General features: G+C 50.8%; 1 protein-coding gene and 1 pseudogene across 3 annotated transcripts in view; one reads left to right on the top strand and one right to left on the bottom strand.

The window, feature by feature from the left end:
- Nucleotides 1–21,190, bottom strand: part of ABR (ABR activator of RhoGEF and GTPase) — a 179,176-nt gene that overhangs the window by 112,626 nt on the left and 45,360 nt on the right. The window lies entirely within an intron of this gene.
- Nucleotides 1,067–20,418, top strand: LOC138916199 (large ribosomal subunit protein uL14m-like; annotated as a pseudogene).

Here is a 21,190-nt window from a genome sequence, read left to right as displayed (position 1 = left end):
AAATCTTACAGCTCAACAGTGAAAAGACATGTAACCCAACTAAGAAAGAGGCAAAGGATCTGAATAGACATTTCCCCAAGGAAGGTACAGGTGGCTTCCTTCATTCAATCGGCAGATATCTGATGTGGACCTACTATGTGCCAGGCACTGTGCTAGGTGATAGGGACTCAACTGGGAGGAAAGCAGACTCAGGCCCTGTCCTCATGAGGTTCACCTCCAGTGGACAGACAGCCCACATGGATTATGTGCCTGGTACATGTAGTAACTCAATCCTCACAATGTGGTAGAGACTCTGAGAGCCCCCATCTGACAGATGAGGAAACTGAGGCAGAGAGAGGTTAGGTAACTAGCTCAAGATCACACACCTAGTAGGTGGTGGGGCTGAGATTCACACCCAGGGCATTCTTCTTCAGAGTCTGTGCTCTGAACAACTACATGATATGGAGCAGCATCAAAAGTGAATTCATTCCATTGGGAGTCAGAGAGGGCTGCTTGGGGAGGTCATGGAGAGCGGGGTTTGAAGGTCTTCATCAGGCAAACAAATAGGGAAGGAGACTTGCAGAGGCACAGAGGCAAGAGTCAACACGGAGCTTGGGGAACACTGAGGGGGTCGGCCATACTAAAGCAGAGCAAGTGCGAGTGGGGTTGGGGAGCGCGATGTGGCTGGAGAAGCTGGCAGGCTGTGCTAGGTCGCAGGAGGGCAATGGGGAGCCATGGAAGGGCTTCAAGCTGGAGGGAGACCTGATCCGATTTTGTTTTATTTATTTATTTATTTATTTATTGGTGGGGAAGATTGGCCTTGAGCAAACATCTATGCTCATCTTCCTCTTTTTTATATGTGGGACGCCTGCCACAGCATGGCTGATGAGTGGTGTGTAGGTCCACGCCCAGGATCCGAACCTGCGAACCCCTGGCCTCCAAAGTGGAGTGTGCAAACTTAACCGATGTGCCACCGGGCTGGCCCTGATCCTATTTTGTTTTGCGGACACCCTAAGGTGGCTGGGAGGGGGTGTCCAGGGGAGACAGGTGGTCTGGCTGAACAGCTGTGGAGGTTTGGGGAGAGATGATGACTCAGGCGCATGTGGTGGCCAACAGTGACCTGGGAACATCCCATCCCATCCTCCTCCTCTTGCATCCATGTCTATAACAAGAATGGGGTGGGTGGGGTGGGCATCTGCTGGCCATCAGGGGACAGGAAAGGCACTCATTGTGGGGTGCTGCCTGTCTTGTGCCCAGATGACCCTCAGGTTCGATTCCAACATGATCCTCACTGAGGACAATGGGAGCCCTGTGGGGACCCGAATCAAGATGTCCATCCTTCCCAGCTGATCCCAGAAAGAAGGCGAGTATTCTAAGGTGCACACACTCTGTGAGGGGAGAGCCCAGGCCTCCGACTGCAGGGGGCCCAAGAATGGAGCAGTTCCAAGAAATGAGCCTTCACTAAAGAAATCTGGGCCCAGGTGGCTGCTCCCTTCAGATGGGGTAACAGCATCCTGTGAGAAGACAAACACCTTTTCACGTTTTAAAAACAAGAGCCATCTCCTGAGTTTCTGGCTGGGTAACCAGGTAGAAGGTGAAGCCAGATACTGTGCTAAAAGCTTCATGTGCCTTATCTTATTTAATCTTCTTAACGAGCAAGTGGTAAGTTCTATTACGGCCCCCATTTTGTAGATGAGTAAGTGGAGGCACAAGAAGGTTAAATAACTTGCTTATGGCCACATGGCTAGTTAATGGTGCAGCAGGGATCTGACTACAGTCACGCATCGCTCAATGACGGGGATACACTCTGAGAAATGCATCCTTAGGCAATTTCATCGTGTGTGAACACAGTAGAGTGCGCTTACACAAACCTAGACGGTCTAGCCTACTCCACACCGAGGCTACATGGTACTGATCTTATGGGACCACGGGCATACACGTGCTCTGCCATTGACTGAAACATACAGGCAGCCTGAGTCCAGAACCAGCTTTTCTATCCACCTCCAACTTCCTTTGAACCGAGCGCTTTGATCTCTTCCCAATACAGCCATTGTGTCCAGAGAGACTAGCAAAGAATTAGAGAGATTTCAGGCCCTGACTCACAGTTGGGCTCAGTAATAACAATCGCAGCCCACACTTACACAATAAATTAACTCATTTTATCCTCACACCACCCCATGAAGTAGGTACTATTAATAGCTCCATTTTACAGATGAGGAATCCAAGGCACAGAGAGGTCACATGTCTTGCCCAAGGTCACACAGCTGCTGAGTGGCCAAACTCGGAACCCAGACAGTCTGGTCCCAGACCCTACTCTCTCTCTTGCTCCCTGACTAAGTCAGTAATGCAACAGTGCATACACTTCTAACGTGCCCAGGGGTCTAGTCTCTCAGGCCACAGCCCATGAGATGCAGCAACTGCAAAGACACGGCCACAGCCAGAACATGCTCAGTAGGAGCAGGGAGAAGCCAACAGTCAGGACAGATGGAAGGGTGAGAACCAGCAGGCACAGTGGTCTTGTGCCAATGGCTGTGCAGGCAGACAGCCCTGGCGAGAGCAGCAGGGCACATCCAGCCACTGCAGGTTGACCCGTGAGTGGACCTGCAATCCGTTTGGCAGGTCACCTCTTGGAATGGATTGAAAAGGGGCCTCACATACAAAAAGCAGGTATTGTTTTCTGAAGCTTGTCTCAGGGATATACACATATATAAAGCATGTGAGCCATGTTGTAGTGTAAAATGACTTTCCTACTATGGATTTTGTCCAGAAACGTAGGAGTACCATTGTTACTGCTAAGTAAGCTGTAGTTTATTCCTATGCAGCTTTGACAATGAATAATCTAGAGCTACAGGCAAGAACAAAGACGAATCTCAAAAACATAATTTTAAGCTGAAAAAGGCAAGTCACAGAAAAATACTTACACTATGATTCTACGTATATAAATTGTGGGAAAAAAATACACAGTTATATTATTTAGGAATACATATCTACGTAGGAAAACTCTAAAGAAAAGGAGGGAATGATTAACACAAAATTTATGATGGTGGTTACCTCTGTCTGCCATGGGGGGTGGGGGGGTGGGGGCACTGAGGGTGAGTGCGATGGGTTGAATTGTGTCCCCCTAGAAAAATACATTGGAGTCTTAAGCCCCAGTACCTCAGAATGTGACATATTTGGAAATAGAGTCTTTATCGAGCTAATCAAGTTAAAATGGGTCATTAGGGTGGGCCCTAATCCAACATGACTGGTTTCTTTATACAAAGGGGAAATTGGGGTGCAGAGACACAGGGGGAGAACGCTATGTGAAGATGAAGGCAGATGTCGGGTGATGCATCTATAAAGCAGGGAACGTCAAAGACTGCCAGCAACCCTCCAGAAGTAGGAGAGCGGCACGGAACGGATGCTTCCTCAGAGCCTCAGAAGGCAGCAACCCTGCTGACACCTTGATCTCGGACTTCTGGTCTCCAGCACTTATGGGACAGCCCGTCTCTGTTGTTTAAGTCCCCCCACTCTGTGGCGCTTTGAATTAGCAAACTGACACAGGAGGTGCCTGGCAGCTTCTCAGGACTGGCAATGGTCTCTTCAGGCTTAACCGAGGGCAGATGGTGTTTGTCTTATAAGTCTTTATTAAACCAAACCCAGGCATTTTATGCTTTTGTATATATATTTCACATATAAAATAGAAACTAAAACCATGTAAGGGTGGTCCAATCACTACATTGTACAGTTGAGGGCACTGAGGACCTGCCTAAGGTCGCACAGCCAGGTAGTGGGTGAGCTAGGAGAGGGGCCCAGGTCTTCCCCAGCCAGTTCAGTGAAGGCCACCATCATAGCCATGCCCCAGAGTGACCCAGAAAAGGCCACATTCTGTTCAGAGTGCAGGACACCTGGAACTCGCCATCTCCTGGGAACAAGCAGGGACCTTTCACTCTTTTGTGCCATGGGTCCAGGGCAGTCTGGTGAAACCAATGGACCCTTCTCTGAAGAACGTTTTGAAACACATAGAAGACATAGGATTACAAAGGAAATCAGTTACACTGAAATGTTACTCTAGCCATAGGGACTCTGATGAGTCCAAGAGAATTAACTGATCCATGCCTGTACACAGTAAGCACTCAGTAAAAGTCAGTGATGGTTATTACTGTTATTATTAGGAGTTGCGTCCATGTCCCTGGGCCTGGGTCAGTGATGCTGGAGGGAGACCCAGGGGTCTGTGCCTTGGAGCCCGGGAACCACTGCAGGACCTGGACCCAGCTGAGGGATGAAGGATGCTGTCCCTGAACTGGAGGCCCCTGTGAGTGATGTCACCACCAGGGAGACGGGTGCTGTCCTGAGAGAATAGGTCCCTCAGAGCCGAGAGGAGAGGGACCCACAGCAGGCCTTGCCTGGGATCAGAGGCAAGCACAAATACTCCAGGAACAGAGCCTCGGGGGCCTGTGTCCACAGTGCCTCTGGTCACGTGTATTGCTAAAGGGCAGAAAGTGACACTTCACGGTGTCCCGATGGGCCTGGCACTCCCCACACATTATGTAATTGAACTTAACCAAATGCCAGTTTCGCAACTGCAAGGTACATATGAATTATACCCCAAATTTAAAAATGAGGAAACCGAGGCTCAAAGATGTAATGATTTCGTGGAATCAATATTCACATCCAAGCCTCTGGCTCTAAGGAGAGCCTTTAGTGCAGACCAACAATCAATCATTCATTCACTCAACAAATCTTCAGTTATACAGAAATCTCCCAAAGGGGGACACTTATCCAGTGAAGACACTGTCACTTGATGGAGTTGTCCTTGACCCTTTCAGCCTCTAGGGAATGCTGCTGACAAATGCATTGGCAGAGAGAAAGGGGCAGGCGTCAGGAGGCCTCACTGCCTTCTGGAGAACCAGGCGGACCCCCAGCGCAGGTACACATCCCTTCTCAGGTGCACAAAGGCTGGGGCCCTCAGACCTTGCCTCCTACTCAGCACCTACCCTGGGCCTTTCAGAAAGCCCCACTCACCCACAAGTCACGTCTTTACAACTGGGCTGAGGACGCCTCCACTATCCACTCCCCACGCAGTTGGCTAATAGTAATGACAGCATCCATTCTCCTCTGAACCCCAAACCAGCCCAATGAGGCACATTTCACAGCAGAGGCTCATTAAATGACTCATTTGATGCCACACAACGATTAAGCAGGGGCTCTGGGATTCAAATCCAGGCTTTCGCAATTTTGCAATTTCTTTTTCCTTTACCCACACATCCTCTGAAGATTAGTAGTTCCCCAGCAGAAGTGAGAATGTGTAAGACTCATTCTGTCGGGGGTACCCAGCAAGCATTTATCAATAATAGCAATTATCCCTTACTCTGGTATAAAACAGTATGATGAACACACATCCTCACCACTCATCATCTTAGCTGATTTTTTTTTTTTTTGCTTGAGGAAGATTAGCCCTGAGTTAACATCTGTGCCACTCTCCCTCTATTTTATATGTGGGACGCCTGCCACAGCATGGCTGACAAGTGGTGTAGGTCTGCGCCTGGGATCTGAACCCACAAGCCCAGGCTGAGGAAGTAGAGCGAGCCAAAACACTAGGCCACTTTGACCACTAGGCCACAGGGCCAGCCACCACCTTTGCTGATTTTTACAACAACCCCAGGACATCCATGGGACAGGCATGTATAACTCTCATTCTGCAGACGGGGAAAGATTCAGAGAGAATGATTTTACCTGGACACAGGATAGTTTACCGGAGTGTGCCCCTTTGGTCCCTTCTCCCTGCTTCTCCACCCTGTTTTCTGCCCCAGCAGAGGTCAGAGGAAGGAAGGGATGTGAGGCTGAGATATTTCTACCCCCAGCTCATCCTTGTGGGCCACCCAGGCCGTGTGCTTCCATCGAAGGTTGTAGCTCCTGCCAAGAAGCCGCTCACACGGCCTCTGTGTCTCCTGCTGTGGGAACCAGGGCCTCCCCTCGTCCTGCCCACACTTTGGTCATAGTCTCCTTATAATGTCTCCCCAAACTCCCAATCTGAGTGTGCCATCTGTCTCCTGCGGACCCTGATGGACGCAGCAGTAAGTAACCAGGTTGGGAACTCCGGTGTCCTGATGGATGAACTCAGGCCTCTCTGAACCTGCCAACAAGCACTTACTGAACAGTCCCTTAGGGACCTGGGGGGAGGGGCCAGGGCAGAGAACTGGAGGGAGCCGGTAGCAGACAACAGGCCAAGCTCTTGGTCTCAGATTTTTCTTTGAAGTTAACCTTCCGAAAATGAGGAAAGACTACACCATGGAGAAGCTGGGCCTGGGGGTGGCCTGTGGTGGGAAAAGAGGGGAAGACTTGGATCGGGGCTTTGGGCCAAGCAGAATCACAAGTACATTCTGGAAATTGATCTCTGGCCACAAGCTAGGACAGGGCCGGGGCAGCCCCTTGTTAACAGCAGGCATGTCCACACTGCTCCTGGGATGGGCTGGTAGCGGGGACAGGTGGGCATGTGATGGCCTTGAGAGAGGGAAGCTGCAGGTATCTCATCCTCATCCTGTCTCAAAGAGCCAGCCGGAGAAAGGGAGATGCCAACTGTTGGTTTCCAGACCCTCTTTCCCATTTATCCTCCTTGACACAAGCATCCAGGGGTGGTGCTGGGATGTGGGGCTGTTCGAGGTTCCTGTCATGCTCTGGCCTCCAGCCTCACCTCAGCCAGGAGCACACAGTCAGGCTGCATGGCCAGACTCTGGGGCACAGAGAAGAACAAAGAGGAAGGATCCTCTTGGAGTGGGAAAGGGTACATGGATTTTCTTCCTTCTACTTTTAGGTATTTTTCTAGTCCTCAATAACTCCATGTATTCATTTTATAAAGGGGAAAAATGTCTATCCTGGAGAGTCATGAAGATTCTCAAGGAGAAGGAAGACACCACATCGTGGTACAATCATTTGGAATTAATAAGATTGAAAAGGACCTAGAATTAGGATTTGCAGGTATGGACCTCAGACAGGCCTGGAGCCAGCCTGTTAGGGACACTCACTCTATATAGTCACTCAGCAATCACTCAGGGATGCGCTGGGGTCTCTTGCACCTGGGGACAGGCTGGCACACAGCCAGTGTCACAACATTCAGGGGTGAGCGGCAGGAAGATGCAAACCCCAGTGTGAGCTCCTCATGCCTGGCTGAACTCTCTCTCGATGCGAGGATCTCAGGGCAACCCAGGAAGTCACACCTCCCTCTGGAGCACGCTGTGTTACCACCTGCTTTGTGAAGCCTTCCCTGTAGGTTTCCATGTCCTTGACCTTAAAGAAACTTTACATCTTTAACTGTGGCAGTTGGTAGGCAAGATGCAGCATAGTACCCTGTCTAAGACTGAGTACAGAGGGGCCAGATTGCTTGGGTTCGTACCCCAGCTTATCGTTTTCTAGCTATGTGTCCTTGAGCAAGTGACTTACCTAATTTGTGCCTCTGTGTTCTCATCTGTGAAGTGGAGAAAACTGCCTTCTTCATAGGATTGTTGCAAAGAGTAAGGGGATTCAAATACACAAAGTGCTTGTAATAGTGTGGGAGACAGAGCAAGTGCTAGGTAAGTGACAGCTATTATTATTGGCATTTTTCCATTAATCACATCATTCTTTCTTTCTTTTTTTATTTTATTTTTTTTAAGATTTTATTTTTTCCTTTTTCTCCCCAAAGCCCCCCGGTATATAGTTGTATATTCTTCGTTGTGGGTCCTTCTAGTTGTGGCATGTGGGATGCTGCCTCAGCGTGGCTTGACGAGCAGTGCCATGTCCGCGCCCAGGATTCGAACCAACGAAACACTGGGCTGCCTGCAGCGGAGCACGCAAACTTAACCACTCGGCCATGGGGTCAGCCCCTCTTTTTTTCTTTTTAAAGATTGGCACCTGAGCTAACATCTGTTGCCGCTTTTTTTTTCTTCTTCTTCTCCCCAAAGCCTCCCGGTACATAGTTGTATATTCTAGTTGTGAGTGCCTCTGGTGTGCTATGTGGGATGCTGCCTCGGTACGGCTTGATGAGTGGTGCTGTGTCCTCCCTCAGGATCCAAACTCCAAACCCTTGAAACCCTGGGCTGCCAAAGTGGAATGCGTGAACCTAACCACTCGGCCATGGGCCGGCCCCAACATCATTATTTATGTCAACTCTATAAAACCAATCTCAATATTTCTGTGACAACTCCACAGAAACTTCTCATCAGCTTGGCCTCCAGGGGTCAGGGAGAGCACAGAGAGCAGAAGAAAGTAATGAAATGAGCAAGGAACATCTAGATGGGTCCCTTGTTGATTGTCACATACACGCCATTTAATCTGGTGGTAGAGACACCAAATAAAACGCAAGACACCCAGTAAAATTTGAACTTCGGCTAAGTAACAAGTTTTTAGTATAAGTATATCCCAAATATTGCATAGGATATACTTATACTAAAAAAAAATTATTCATTGTTTAAAATTCAAGTTTGACTGGGCATCTTATACTTTTATTTGCTAAAGAATTTGGCAGCCGATCCGTGGGGTTGGTGAGGTTGTTCCCATTTTACAGGTGAGGAAGACGAAGCTCAAAGGGGTTAAGAAAACTGCTGAAGGTTTCAAAGTCCGAGTTTCCTGTGAGCAGTAGGCTGCTTCCCTCCAGCTGTGCTCCTCATCTCAGAAGATGGGACAGGCCTAGAGCCAGAGAAACGAGTCCTCAGTGTCCCGCCTGCAAGCACAGCCTGCTCCTCAGCCCCTGAATGGGCAGCCTGTAGGCAAAGAGCCATTTTTCCCCAGAGGGAGGAAACTACTGCTCCCCAAAACCCATGCACCAGGGAGCCTTCCTGTGGGAGACGGGGGCGGGTGGCCAGCAGGTAGGAGGGCCCAGTCAGCCAGGGCAGCACGAACAGCCCTTCCAGGAGCTGTCCCCGCCAAGGCTGGAACCTGGAGGCAAAAATCCCAGGAGAAAACTCAGGAAGCGCCAAAGGAAACCCCTCCAGAAGCGCTGAAAAATTTCCGCAGCCAAGAGAGAAACTTTTAAAGTGAAAGCAGCTATGAAAGTGCTGGCGGAGGCGGGGAGGGGGTGCCTGGCCTCTCAGAGTTCAGGGCATGACCACAATGACCACAGCACCCTGGCCCAGGTCACAAGGCCCCCACCCCAGAGCTCTTGCAGATGGCCTCAGGCCTCCCCTGGCTCCAGAGGGCCCCCCACATCTGCCCTGGTTGGGGGGGAGGTCCCCTCCTCTGCTCTCCCAGGCTCCAAGGTAGGGTTTCACTTCAGTCATTCTCAGCTCTATTTTTACTCAAAAGTGGCAAGAAACAGCAAAAGTTCAAACCAGGACAATTAAGTCACCTGATTCCAGGCCTCTGCAAGGCCAGGGATCATAGCTGACCCTTGCAGGGAGCAGGGAGAGGGAAGGGCGCCCAGAACCTCTGGAGGGCATCTCTCCGGGACCAGGAATCTAGGTCTAGACCACTCCCCCACCAGTCTGTGATGTCCCTAGGAGGTGACATTCAGCCTCATCAGCACCTGACCAAGAAAGGCCAAAGGGCATTCATCCAGGCAAAGAGCATATGCAAAAGACACGGGACTATGCCAGGGCAAGGTGCGTCTGGGGAACTGTGAAGAATTCAGTGTGGCAGGAAGCGCCAGGAGGTGAGGCTGGAGATGGGTTGGGGACACTATCTGTAAAGGCTCCAGGCTATGCAGGAGTTCAGATTTTGTCCTCCAGGAAGGAGGGGGGTGGGAAGATGCTACACTGGCAAGGGACTGAATCAGATCCTCCAGGAGGGCTTGGAGGAGTCTAGGTCCTTCCTGCTCAGCATGGGCATCACCTGGGAGCTTGTTAGAAACACCAAATTGGAGGTCCTGCCCAGACATGCTGGATCAGAATCTGTGTTTTCACAGGACACCGCAGCTGATTAATGTGCACTGGTCTAGAGGCCCTGAGGTATGGCTGGGGCAGAGAGGGGGTCACCGGTTTGATCTCTCCCAATCCTTTTCTGATTGCCCTTCTGCCCTCCTCATGCCCAGCTCTGCCTCTTTGCAGCCTCCCTGCTCCACAATTCTCTTAGGTGGCCCTTGTGCTAGAACAATGGGCCTCAGCCCCAGAACAGTTCCTTTCTTCGTACCCCCTCACTCAAACACAAAGCATTTAGAAGCTCCCGCACTGTAAGGACATATCTGGTGTTATGGGAAAGAGAAGCACATAGTGATTGAGAGTCAGTCCCCAGTTGGACTGGGCACATGGAGGAGCTTTTCAAACATACAGAAGCCCAGGCCCCACCCCAGATTCTCATTCAGAGGCCCTGGTGTTTGGGCACCTGTGGTGAACAGCACAGGCTGGGCCGTCCACACAGATCTGGGTTTAGAGCCCAGCTTGGCTCTTTATAGGCTGCGTGGCCGTAGGAAAGCTGTTAAACCTCTCTAGAGTCTTGAAAAAAAAAGTTTTCTCATCCACAAAACTGGATAAAAATAGTTGGGACCTCTGCAGGAGGCTGAAGATTAAATGGGACATTGTTTGTAAAGTGCTTAAGGACAGTGTCTGGCACCCTATAAATGGCAGCCTTTGTTATTTTTCATGTCTCTAAAGAGTTTAGAGTCTGGCAGAGAAGAAATGACAAAAGGCGGGAAACACTACATAAGTAAACATTACAAAACAATAGATAAGAGAGTGCTCAGTGATGTGGCCCAGAGCAAGCAGTGTTCCAGGTTCTGAGCTGGGGATCTCACTGAGGCACAAGGGGCTTCCTGGAGGTGGTAGTAGCTGAGCCAGAGCACAGAGGTTGGCTGCGGGATAGTGAGAGGCCTCACGGACTAGAGTAGGGGGAGTGTGCTGGGGTGCCGGGAAATCTGAATGGATAGTGCGAGGGTCCCCCAGCCTGGGGGATCTTGAAGGCAATTTAGATCAGATGCGGAAAGAAAATGCCCCACTGAAGGTTTCTGAGCAAAGGCGAGGTGGATGGAAGTGGGTTTAGCGTAACCACAGCCCTGGAAAGGGGGTGGTGTCTCAGGCCAGAGAGGGCACTTGAGGACTCTCAGGCATCCGATGCAAAGGTCTGGCTGTGGTGGCAGCTGACCAGCTGTGCAGGGCCCCCAGGCCAGAAACAGCTCTTCTGACATCAAATTTGTGTCCCATCCTTCCTTTCCAGTGAGCAGGAAACAGAACCAGCTCCTGCTTTCGGTCTCTAAATGTTCTACACCCCAAAACGGCACACAGTGCCCACTGACCCATCCAGGTGGGCACCATCCAGGCCTCACAAGGGGGGAACGTGTGGTCAGGAGCTGCCATGGGGTGTGCAAAATGTTTGCCAGACAAAATCAAGGGAAAATGGCCCTTCCACCCGGCTGAGTAGCACAGCAGCTGGTCTCTCATTAACCCTCTCAATGATGCACGAGAAAATTAACAACCAAGGCATTCTGCTCCATTAACAGCCAAGTTGGCCCCCTGGGGCAGGGGGGGGAGGGGAGGACACAGTTTTTGTCTAGACAGAGGCACTCATCAAGGCCAGATGCCTGAGCTTCTGCCACTCATGAAGGGGGGGGGGGCAGAGGAGACCCAGTGTGTCCCCCATGGCAGGTGCCCCCCATGGTGGAAGTCACCAGCAGAGGCCCATCACAATGGCCGCTCCCTCTTCTCATCCTTAAAATAAGGGGAACAACCTTTCACAGGTTTACTGTGAGGCTTAAATGAGATCATGAATGTGAGAACACTAGCTGAAGTCTGGTACCCATTAGATGTCCCATCAATTGCTTCATTATTTTTATTTTTATTGGGAAATGGGCTCCAAAGAGAGATGTGTCATAGGTTGCTTTTCGTCTGGCCAGAATCCAGAGTTACGGAAGGGTTTGACTGGGTTCAGGGTCTAAGGTCAGTCCCCTAGGAGTGGGAATAAAGGACCCTGGAGCCCTGCTACCCAAATCATGGTCCCTAGACCATCAGCAGCAAATTGGCATCACCTGGGCGCTTGCTAGAATGCAGAACCTCGGGCCTCAGACCTACAGAACGAGAACCTGCATCTTAAAAAGATCCCCAGGCGATTCAAATGCATAACAGAGTTTGAGACTCTGCTCCGGGAGAAAATCATCTTCTTCCCACTCCTCTCCCACCAAGGGAAATATGTGGCCCAGGGCACTGGGTAGGCAGAAGTAGAGGATGCCGATGCAGAAGGGCCCTTCAATTAGCACCTGGGTGCTTGTCATGCTGTGTTAAAGCACATTCAAGCACAAGTTGAGAAAATTGTTCCCTTCTTGATTCCTTTCAGTCTTTCCTGTTACTGAAGAAGGACTCTGTTTGAGTCTGGTACTCTTTAACATCCCTCTATCCTCTGTATGTTTCCCTTTAAACAAAGACACAGGAGGCTCAGATCTAGATCCTTCCAAGGGCAACAATGTATAACCAGAAGTAATAATACTGTTTAATCTTTAGTGCATTTATTTGTAAGGTAACTTTTCATTTATTGCAAGTGGTACAGATTTTCCATTAGTTTCCTTTCTAAGCAAGTTACATTTTAAACAATGAATCAAATTGAAGGAAAACATTAAGTCCCAAATAACAGAAGTGTGTGATTCTGGCAAAAATTGTAACAGTGACATATAAGGGACTGCAGTTTGGTAAATTATTATTTCTTATAGTTCATAAGAGCTCTTTGAGATCATCTCATCCACTGTTTTTCCTATTACAGGTCATTAAATCAATGTAGTAGGTCATGACCAGCACTTTTGGGGTTTGTTTTTAATGGAGTGGAGTGGAATAGAATAGGACAGAAGGGCACAAAAATATGAGTGCATTGCAAATGGGATAGAAAGGGTAAGTACTGTCCCATGAAACTTTTGTTTCAGTCTCTGTGTACTGGTTGGCAATGTAAAATGAATGTATTATGTTTGGATTGTTGTCCAAAGAGTTGGCAAGTCACTCATCTAGTCCAATCTCCCTTTGGCAGGTGCCCCCGGCCGCTGCTAACTTAATTCCAATGGTGAGGAGTTGACTCCTTTGGTCAGGCCACCCATGAGCAAATATCCCCTAATGCTACCCCCTGGAGGCCCCATCACAGCTCTCTGGCTCCTCTCTTATGACACAGTCCTGACAACAGTAGTTACTGCCACGTGTTATTAAATGGGCGCTCCCCAGCCCTTCCGAGGTGAGGGAGGACTCCGGGAGCTGGCACTGAGGCCCTGTTTCAACCAGCACAGAAAGAATTGTGGAGAAGCACTAGAATGAAAATATGTCCTTTTTGTAAAGAGAGACAGGATCTGCTCTCCTGGCCCTCTCAACTCTCTCGAGCTTGGCAGCCCCATTTCATTGGTCTTCCCTAAGAGATATCTCTTCCCTTGAGAGATGGGGAGAGGGAAGGAGGCTGGGAGGAAGAGCAGGAAGAGCAGGAGAAAGCTCTGGGTGGCGGAGGGGATAGAGGGCACCACAGGGTGGCACCTGGAGGATGGACCTTGTCAAGGCTGAGCCTCTGCTCTGGCTGCATACTGGAACCACGGGGAGGGCAGGAGCATGGCAGGACAGCAGGAGGGAGAAGCCTGGCGCAGCAGGTTCAAGGTGGTGGGAGGAAGAGGTCAGGAGCAACTAAGGCCTTAGGGGCAACTGAAATTCCACAGTTGTCCACCTACAAAAAGAAGCGTAAGTGAGGGGAAGGGTTCCTGGATCCCTACTCTCAACCAAGCAGGGGTTCCTAAAAACGCCTGCAGACTCGGTGAAGGAAGTAAGCTGCCTGTGAAATTTTGAGCAGCAAAGGGAAAGGAAGAGAATGGAGTTGTGGGGCACCCTGATTCCCCCCCTTTTACTTTCCTGCTTTGGCTGTTGGCTCAGGGCAGGCTCTCATCGCCTTTATCATACCCAAAAAACTCACCACACACAAACCCTTCCTGCAACAAGCCCTCCAATATTGTTCCGGCCTTTCTGCCTCCAGCCAAAGAGGGATCTGCATTGGTGTAAGCTCCTGGGCACAGGCTTCCCCCAGAGGACTGACCTCTCTGCAGGGGACTCTCTGGGCTCCAGGCCTTAGTGGGTGTTGGGAGTGGGGCTGGAAGGTCTGCACCAAGCCACCCCATCATTAACATGCTGTGCGTGGGTGAGTTCAAATGCAGAAGCTGGATCTGCAGCCCAACTGGCCCTGGGCCTCAGCAAAGGACCTTGGTGCGCAGTGGCCTGATTTATAGCTGAGGGCTCTCTTCATTTTCCCTTGGAAACTGTGGAGGTGAATTTAAAAAGACCCGAGAGCAGGGCCAGCACACATGGGCTCCGCCAAGTCCTCTCTTCCTCCAGTGCCCACTTCCTTGCCCCTGGCCTGGCTCTGCTCTGGAAACTGGGCACTAGCTGTACCCCATCCCTACCTCCAAAGTCAGTGCTTCTTGCCAATAATCCCAGGGACACGGAAACACAGGGTTAGAGGTTCCAAGTGCCCATAAGGAGATCTCCTTGGGATCATCCTCAGGAAGAGGCAGCCCAGTTGGTGGGCCCTGGCAGGACACCTGGAGGCTGACAGCCGCCCGAATGCCATGGACGACAGTCTTCATAGTTGTCATTCTAGCTAGAGAGAGGAACCAGCTCAATCAACCTCTGTGAATTACCAGCTGCCAAGGGACCTTCACTGGCACCACGGTGAAAGTCAAGGGACTGTGGGACAAAGCACATGGTTTAGTCAGGCCAACCCTGTGCTCCATTCCTGGCTAGCACTCTAGCTCTAAGACCTTGAATTACTTACTTAACTTCCCTGAGCCTGCTTCTTCCCTACAAAATAGAAAAAGGAATTCCTGCAGAGCCGGAATAGGTGTTCTTAAGATAAGGACTGTTGAGGATAGGTGATAACACATGGGAAGCTTCTAGGACAGTGTTGACATACAGTAGGTACTCAATCGGTATTGGGTGTAATCAGTATTGCTGTCGGAAGCTGAATGGGCTACATACAGAGTCAGAGGGATCTGAGATCAGGCCCAGCTCAAACTGGGAGACCTTTGGCAATAACTCAACCTCTCTTGGCCTCAGTCTCCTCACCTATAAAATGGGATGATAACAGATATCTTGTTGGGTTGTTAGGATAATGTCAGGAAAGTACCCAGCACAGCATCTGGCACATAGTAGGGGTCGTTAAATATTTTGTTTTCTGTCATTCTTCCTATACCAAATAGAAAAATCTAATTTCTGTGAACCGAGCAGGACTGAAGAGCTTTCTTTTCATTGGGTGCAGTGGTTGTGAGAGACCCAAGGATGAAGTTTCATGCATCTTTGCAGAATCCAGACACTTTTCCCAAAGAGGTCCCAGTGCACAACTCCGGGTAGGCCACCCTACAGAACACACTGCCACCCTGGCCTCAAAACCCTCAGAACAGGGTCTTTCTCCCAAAACTGAACCTTCAACAGAGAAACTCATTCAAAAAGGTGGCCCTCAGGCTGTTTAGACGCAGGGTAACATGCAGCTGGACACGGTGACCACAAGCGAGGAAATCAATTGTTGCTGTGGGGAGGAATGTCCCCCAGCTGGGGAAATAACTGGGCTTAATTACATGGCATCTTCAGTCTCCGTAATCTTGCTCCATTAAACCCTTGCCGTTGGCCAGGAGGCAATGCCCAGGAGAAAGGGGTTAGCCCAGCACACTAATAGGATCAGCCCTGCAATCCCATGAAGGTAATTATGGCCACATCCTTCCCCAACAGCCTTGAGTAAACCCACAGATCCCTAGTCAACATGCGGCTTTTCTAGGCAGCTCTAGCTCTACTGACACGCTAGGGAAGCCGACAGCCACGCTGCCCGGAACAACAAGGACTCTGAACTCCAACAGCACTGGTCCACCCGAGGCCTCCCAGCCCCATAACCCCTTCTGGAGACCTTGCTCACCTTAGGCAAAGTGCCTGACCACATATGCCACACCTACCTGTGGTCTAGAGGGACAAGACGGCATCAGAGGTGAGGGCAGAAGAAAGAGCATGGTACCTAACAGTTAGGTGACCACAGGGCCCACCCACCCATCTGCCCCATCTCCTGAGTGCCACAATGACCCTGTAAGGTTCTATATGGCCAGTAAACCCATACTCATCTTTCATTCTGGTGTGTGATGGGAAAGGAGGGGAAGGAAGAGGAGACAGGGGCAGAAAAGTGAGTGGGAGACCAAAATAAGGTCTGAATCTGGGGACAGAGAACTGGAAGCCCCATCCACAGTTAGTCACGGTACCAGTTGGCCCCTCTTCAAAGGGCTCTTTGCCAAATACCTTGGGCAGGGGATGGGGCTGGGCATCTATCCGCAACCCCCACATGGGCATGCCTCTTATAGTTTACCTGTGCCTTGATTTCTTTCTTCTTCCCCATTTACAGGGTCTGACAGGTTCTCCCCAAGCTTCAGGGACAAGCAGAACACTCCCACTGCCAGTCAGGGGCATCCATGGCTCCACTTGACCCCATCCTGCCCAAATACATGCAAGCTGGGGCAGACCAAGGCCATAAGTCAAAATCAGCTTCTCCTATCCCCCGCTGGAAACAGGTAAGCATGCAGGCCTCTCCTCCTGGTACTCCGTGGAAAGTGCCAAGACCCTGCAGGTAGAATGCGGTGGGTACTCAAGCCCCACAGATCACCTTAGCCTACCAATAGAGGGGCCCAATAGAGGCAAACAACACGGAGATGACGTCAAGTTGTCCCAGAGCTGCCTAGTTCCTGGTTTGTTCCCAAAGGGCTCAAGCTGAGCCAAACAGCTACAGCACCAACACTGGCTGTGGAGTCTTCCAATCACACAATCACAAGCCCTAGCAATGCGTGGGACTCCCTTGGGGGTCTCCGACTCCACTACAAGCTACTACAATTACCACATCCACAACAGCCGGAAACTTGTGAATGGGCCAGCTAACGGGTTTCTGGGATTTCTGGTGGAGTAAAGCATCACAAGAGCCAAGAACCCAGAAGTTTTCTTCTCTCTCATACTCATGCAACCAAAAATTACCGAGGGCTTATTATGCACGAGGCACTGGGCTAGGCACCACCTGAGAACCTGGTCTAACACTCTGCTCCTGCCAGCCCCCTGCCCCTTCCCAGCCCCTTCCCAATTCCTCTGCAAGCCTTTCATGGATCCCTGTTCAGTGATGAGCTGGACAGCTGAGCAGTTCAACAACATTCCTCATCTTCAAAGCTTTATAAACGCTAATTAATCCACATGGTACCCACAAGAGACATCACAGCCTTGCCTCCCAGAGGGGTGTGTATAAGGAGTGGGCACCAGAATCGCCGGGGAAACAGACCAGACCTCAGAGAGCAGCCCAAGTCTTCCATCCTACTCGCGGGAGTGAGACAAAACGGGGTTTCCTCACCATCCCCCCATCTTCTCCCCACCTAACAGTATTCTCTAGCTAATTCTCCACGAACGTTCCTGTCATTTCTTCCTGTTTCCAAAGAACAACAACAGCAGCAATCACAACAACAACAAATTGTGTTTCTCTGAGTAGATGACAATTCTTCTGCCAGCCCCACCTCTGAGACTCCGGCAGCCATGACAACAGGGGCTGGTGTTATGCCTGGGGCTATTCCAAGGATAAGAAAACATTCATCTGCAGGTGTTCGCTAGCACATCAGGGTGGTCTGGGTGAGAAAGTTGCTCTGATCAAACCCACGCAGTCTGTCGGGTCAGTGGCTTGGTCCTTGGCGTGGCTAATATAGGAACAAGATGGGAAACTGAGGCAGGGTCAGGATCATCTGGAGATGGGTTTGTATTCCCACAGCCCCAAATGCTTTCCTGGCCCTCGGACAGGGCATGGAGTCTATAAGGGGCATAAAAACATCCCAAGAGACTGAAATATCCCTTAGAAACGTTGCTTGGGGTAAGAGAAGTGAGCTCCAAAACGCAGGTTCTAGTAACAACAGACGATTGTATTCTGCGTTCTGTGAGGTTCAAGTAACTGCAGAGTTTTCCTTGGCTGGGTAGGGTAGGTATGTTTGAGGCCAGAGCTAAATTGCTTGAGACAAAAAAGAGGCTGAAATGGCAAAGGAAAAGAACTTACATGTAGCCCTCAGCTCTCTTTTAAAATAAATCCTGAACATATAAAGATTTTCTGTTTAAAGAGGTGCCAAATTATTAGCCGGCCTGGGGCACCTATACTTCTCATGTCAGATCTATCTGGAGGGCAGTCTCCACTCAGAGGGACAGAGACAGTTTCAGAGCAACCCCCCATTTTGAGATAGTTCCACAGAACTTAATTTAACCCAATCTAATCCCATGGTATAGGAGAAAACCAAGAGAAAGTCCTAAGTGTCTAGAGGAAAGGGTGGTGAAAGGAAGACACAGAGAAGATAAAATGAAGAACACAGCCCTGCAGAGAGCATCATATCAGCTCCAGGGAAAGAATCTCGGCAAGGCACTGAGGGGCGAAGTTGACGTTATTACATTAATGTCGGAAAACGAGCAGCAGAGACAGGATGTGGTGGCTGGAAGCCTCCTCTACCACTCCAGCTTATCATGGGCAAAGACCCTGCTCCCATCAGTCCCAGAGCACTGTGGCAGCTGGGAGCCAACCCATCTCCTGGAGTCAGACAAATCCCCATCACCACGAAACTTCAGGACTTCTACCATAGGGGAGAAAGGAGGTCCCCTTATCAAATGACCATCAACCTACAACGGAAGTGGGTGCACTCCTCCTGGCACAGATGCTGAAGCCAGAAAGAATGAGGTGACAAGTCCAAAGGCAGGAAGTGTGTGAGGGGAGGGGCCGGTTGGCAGTCTGGCACCTTAGGAGTAGAGAATCACTGGCCTCAGTGAGCTGAGAGCTTCAACCACTCCTGCCTTGGCTCCCGGACTAAGACCCAGTTCCTGCAAGACATGGACAGGGTGTGGTCAGAATCACTGAGGCCACTTACCCTCCTGGACCATTTCAGGGAGAACTCTGTGACAGAGGATCAAAGAGAGAGATGTTCCCCTTATTCCTTGAATAAGCTCAGACACATCCAGATGACATGCAGAGTCTCCCTGACAGTCCTAGGGTATGATCTGAATTCCAGCTTTGTCACTTATCAGTCATGGGACCTTGGGTAATGATTTGAGCTTCCTGAGCCTCTCTGCAGTGAGGAGATAAGACTACCTACTTTGCAGAGTTGTGTGGTTTGGAGGGAATAGATGGAGAGTTCCCAGCATAGTGTCTGGCATACAGTAGGTCTTCAGGAGATGCTATTACCACTCGTACCAGGAGCAGCCTCATCAGTGGGTCATCCACATCTCTAAAAAGTACACCAGCCACCCTACGCCCCGGGTATATCTCCTTTATAATTCCTGATGGATTTGGCTTTTGTGGTGACTTGCCACCCCAGGACTCTGAGCCCTGTAAGCAAACAGCTTCCAGAGAGGCAGAGGAACTTCCTCTGGGAGCCATAAAACCATGGTGCCAGGCAAATGACAGCCTGGGTATTTGTTTTAATTTAGGCTCTTGTCAAGAGGAAACTTCATGGCTAACAGCCCAAACATGACTGCACAGCACCTCCCCAGGAAGCCTCGTTCTACAGCTCTCAAATAAGCCATTTTCAAGAGAGAGGCAGGCACTCCTCACATTGCTGCCAAGTCAGCACCCTACCGCCCTACCCCTCCATCCAGGCTGCCCCAGGAGCTCAGAGGCCCGGGCAGCCGCAGCAGAGTAGACAGCTCAGATGCCAGGCTGCCCAGGTCAGGGCTGGTTAACAGGCACCCCTAAAGTGGCCTTCCGTCTAACTTCCTTTTCTGGTCTCACCTTCCTCTGGTCAGAAATTTTCAAGGCAGCCTCAGTGAATTTTGCTTCTCGGCTTCGGGGCGGAGGTGGGGGTGGGGAGGGGCTGCATTTAGGGGGCAGATGGAAAACTTGGAAATGATCAGGTCAGGGAGTCCACTTCAGGGCAATGGAGAGAAAGCCAGAGATAGGTTTCCATAGGATTCTATGCTTTGGGAAACAGGAAAACCAGTATTGGGTTTCTGCAAAGAGTCAAAAATATTCAGGAACATAAGCAGCACGTGAATATGAGGAATCGTGATGACTTGTTTGCAAATGCACGGCTGAGAGGAGGTCACTAATCCTTCCTTCGGGTCAGGGGCTGATCTGAGGCAGGGCTCTGAACAGATGTGCACCCCCATTCACACAGACACATGTGCACACACACGTCACACAGCCGTGGGCCCTGACCTTCACCCAACGATGCTGGCCTCTGCAGGGGAAAGAGCAGATGGAGCGGCGGGGCCAGTGCAGGACCAACACGGGGGGGAGGAGGGGGGGGGTTTCCAGCTTTGCCCCTTTGATGTTGAAAAACCAAAGCAGAATGAACCATCACAAGGAGAGTTCCTGGGAGGAGGATAGGAAGGAAAACAGGATGGTGGGGGGAGGGAGAAGAGGAAGAAGGTATGGTGAATGACGAGTACCCAAGGGGATACAGAGGTCAGAGGCTGGCTGCTGAGTACTGAGGAACCTCCGGGGCAAGACTTTGGGGTTCAAGGCTCTGTCCTTGTCCTAACCCTAACTCCCTTGCCTCCCTAATAGGACTGTTACTGAGGAATTTGAGCCAGGTTGACCCTTAGAAATGCCCTTGTCCCATGGCATCCAGTCTTCAGAGCCAGAACCTGGCTCCACCTGCCTCCCCCAACACCTTCCCCCTGCCTCTGCCCTGGGCTAGGAGACCCAGCAAGAGGGAGTGGGAGGGTCCCACTGGAGTGATCCGGAAGGGCGAAATCCACTTACTATCTTCTTCAGGGGCCAGCAGGACCCTCTTCCTACATCACTGAAAGGTTGGGGAAGGTCTCAAGGGAGGGGTCCGGAGAAGTGCAGCGCGTTAGCCAACCAAGCAAGGCAGGGTGGGATGGGGGCGCTCACGGATCGGCGCAAGCCCCCAGAAGGTTCAGTGATCAGTCACACATCCCCAGTGGCAGTGCAAGAGCAATCACATGATCGCGGCAGATTTGGGATCGAGGGGGTGGAGAAGTCGAGGTTTGTTTTTTTCTTTTTTGGGGGTGGGGAGGTGTGAGGGTGGGGGTGGAGATGAGGCTGGCAGGAAAGACTGCTGAGCGGGAGCTCCTCCATCCAAACGGCCCCCACGGAGATCTGCACCCACAGTCTCCCTTCCCACCAGACCCCACCCCCACCCCGAAACACACAACGGCCTCGGGGTGTCCCTGAGGTGGCAAATTCGGGCGCCAAGGACTTTGCCAAAATGGCCTTTCTGCTTCAGCGTGGACAGAAGGGCAGCCACTCGGGGTGCGGAGGCAGCACCCGACAAGGCTCTCACCCTCTTCCCGAGGAGTGTTCGCTTACACAACAGGTGGGCGAG

The sequence above is a fragment of the Equus caballus genome, chromosome 11 (assembly GCF_041296265.1).
Source record: "Equus caballus isolate H_3958 breed thoroughbred chromosome 11, TB-T2T, whole genome shotgun sequence".
NCBI lineage: Eukaryota > Metazoa > Chordata > Mammalia > Perissodactyla > Equidae > Equus > Equus caballus.
This window is presented reverse-complemented; position numbering and strand designations above follow the sequence as displayed.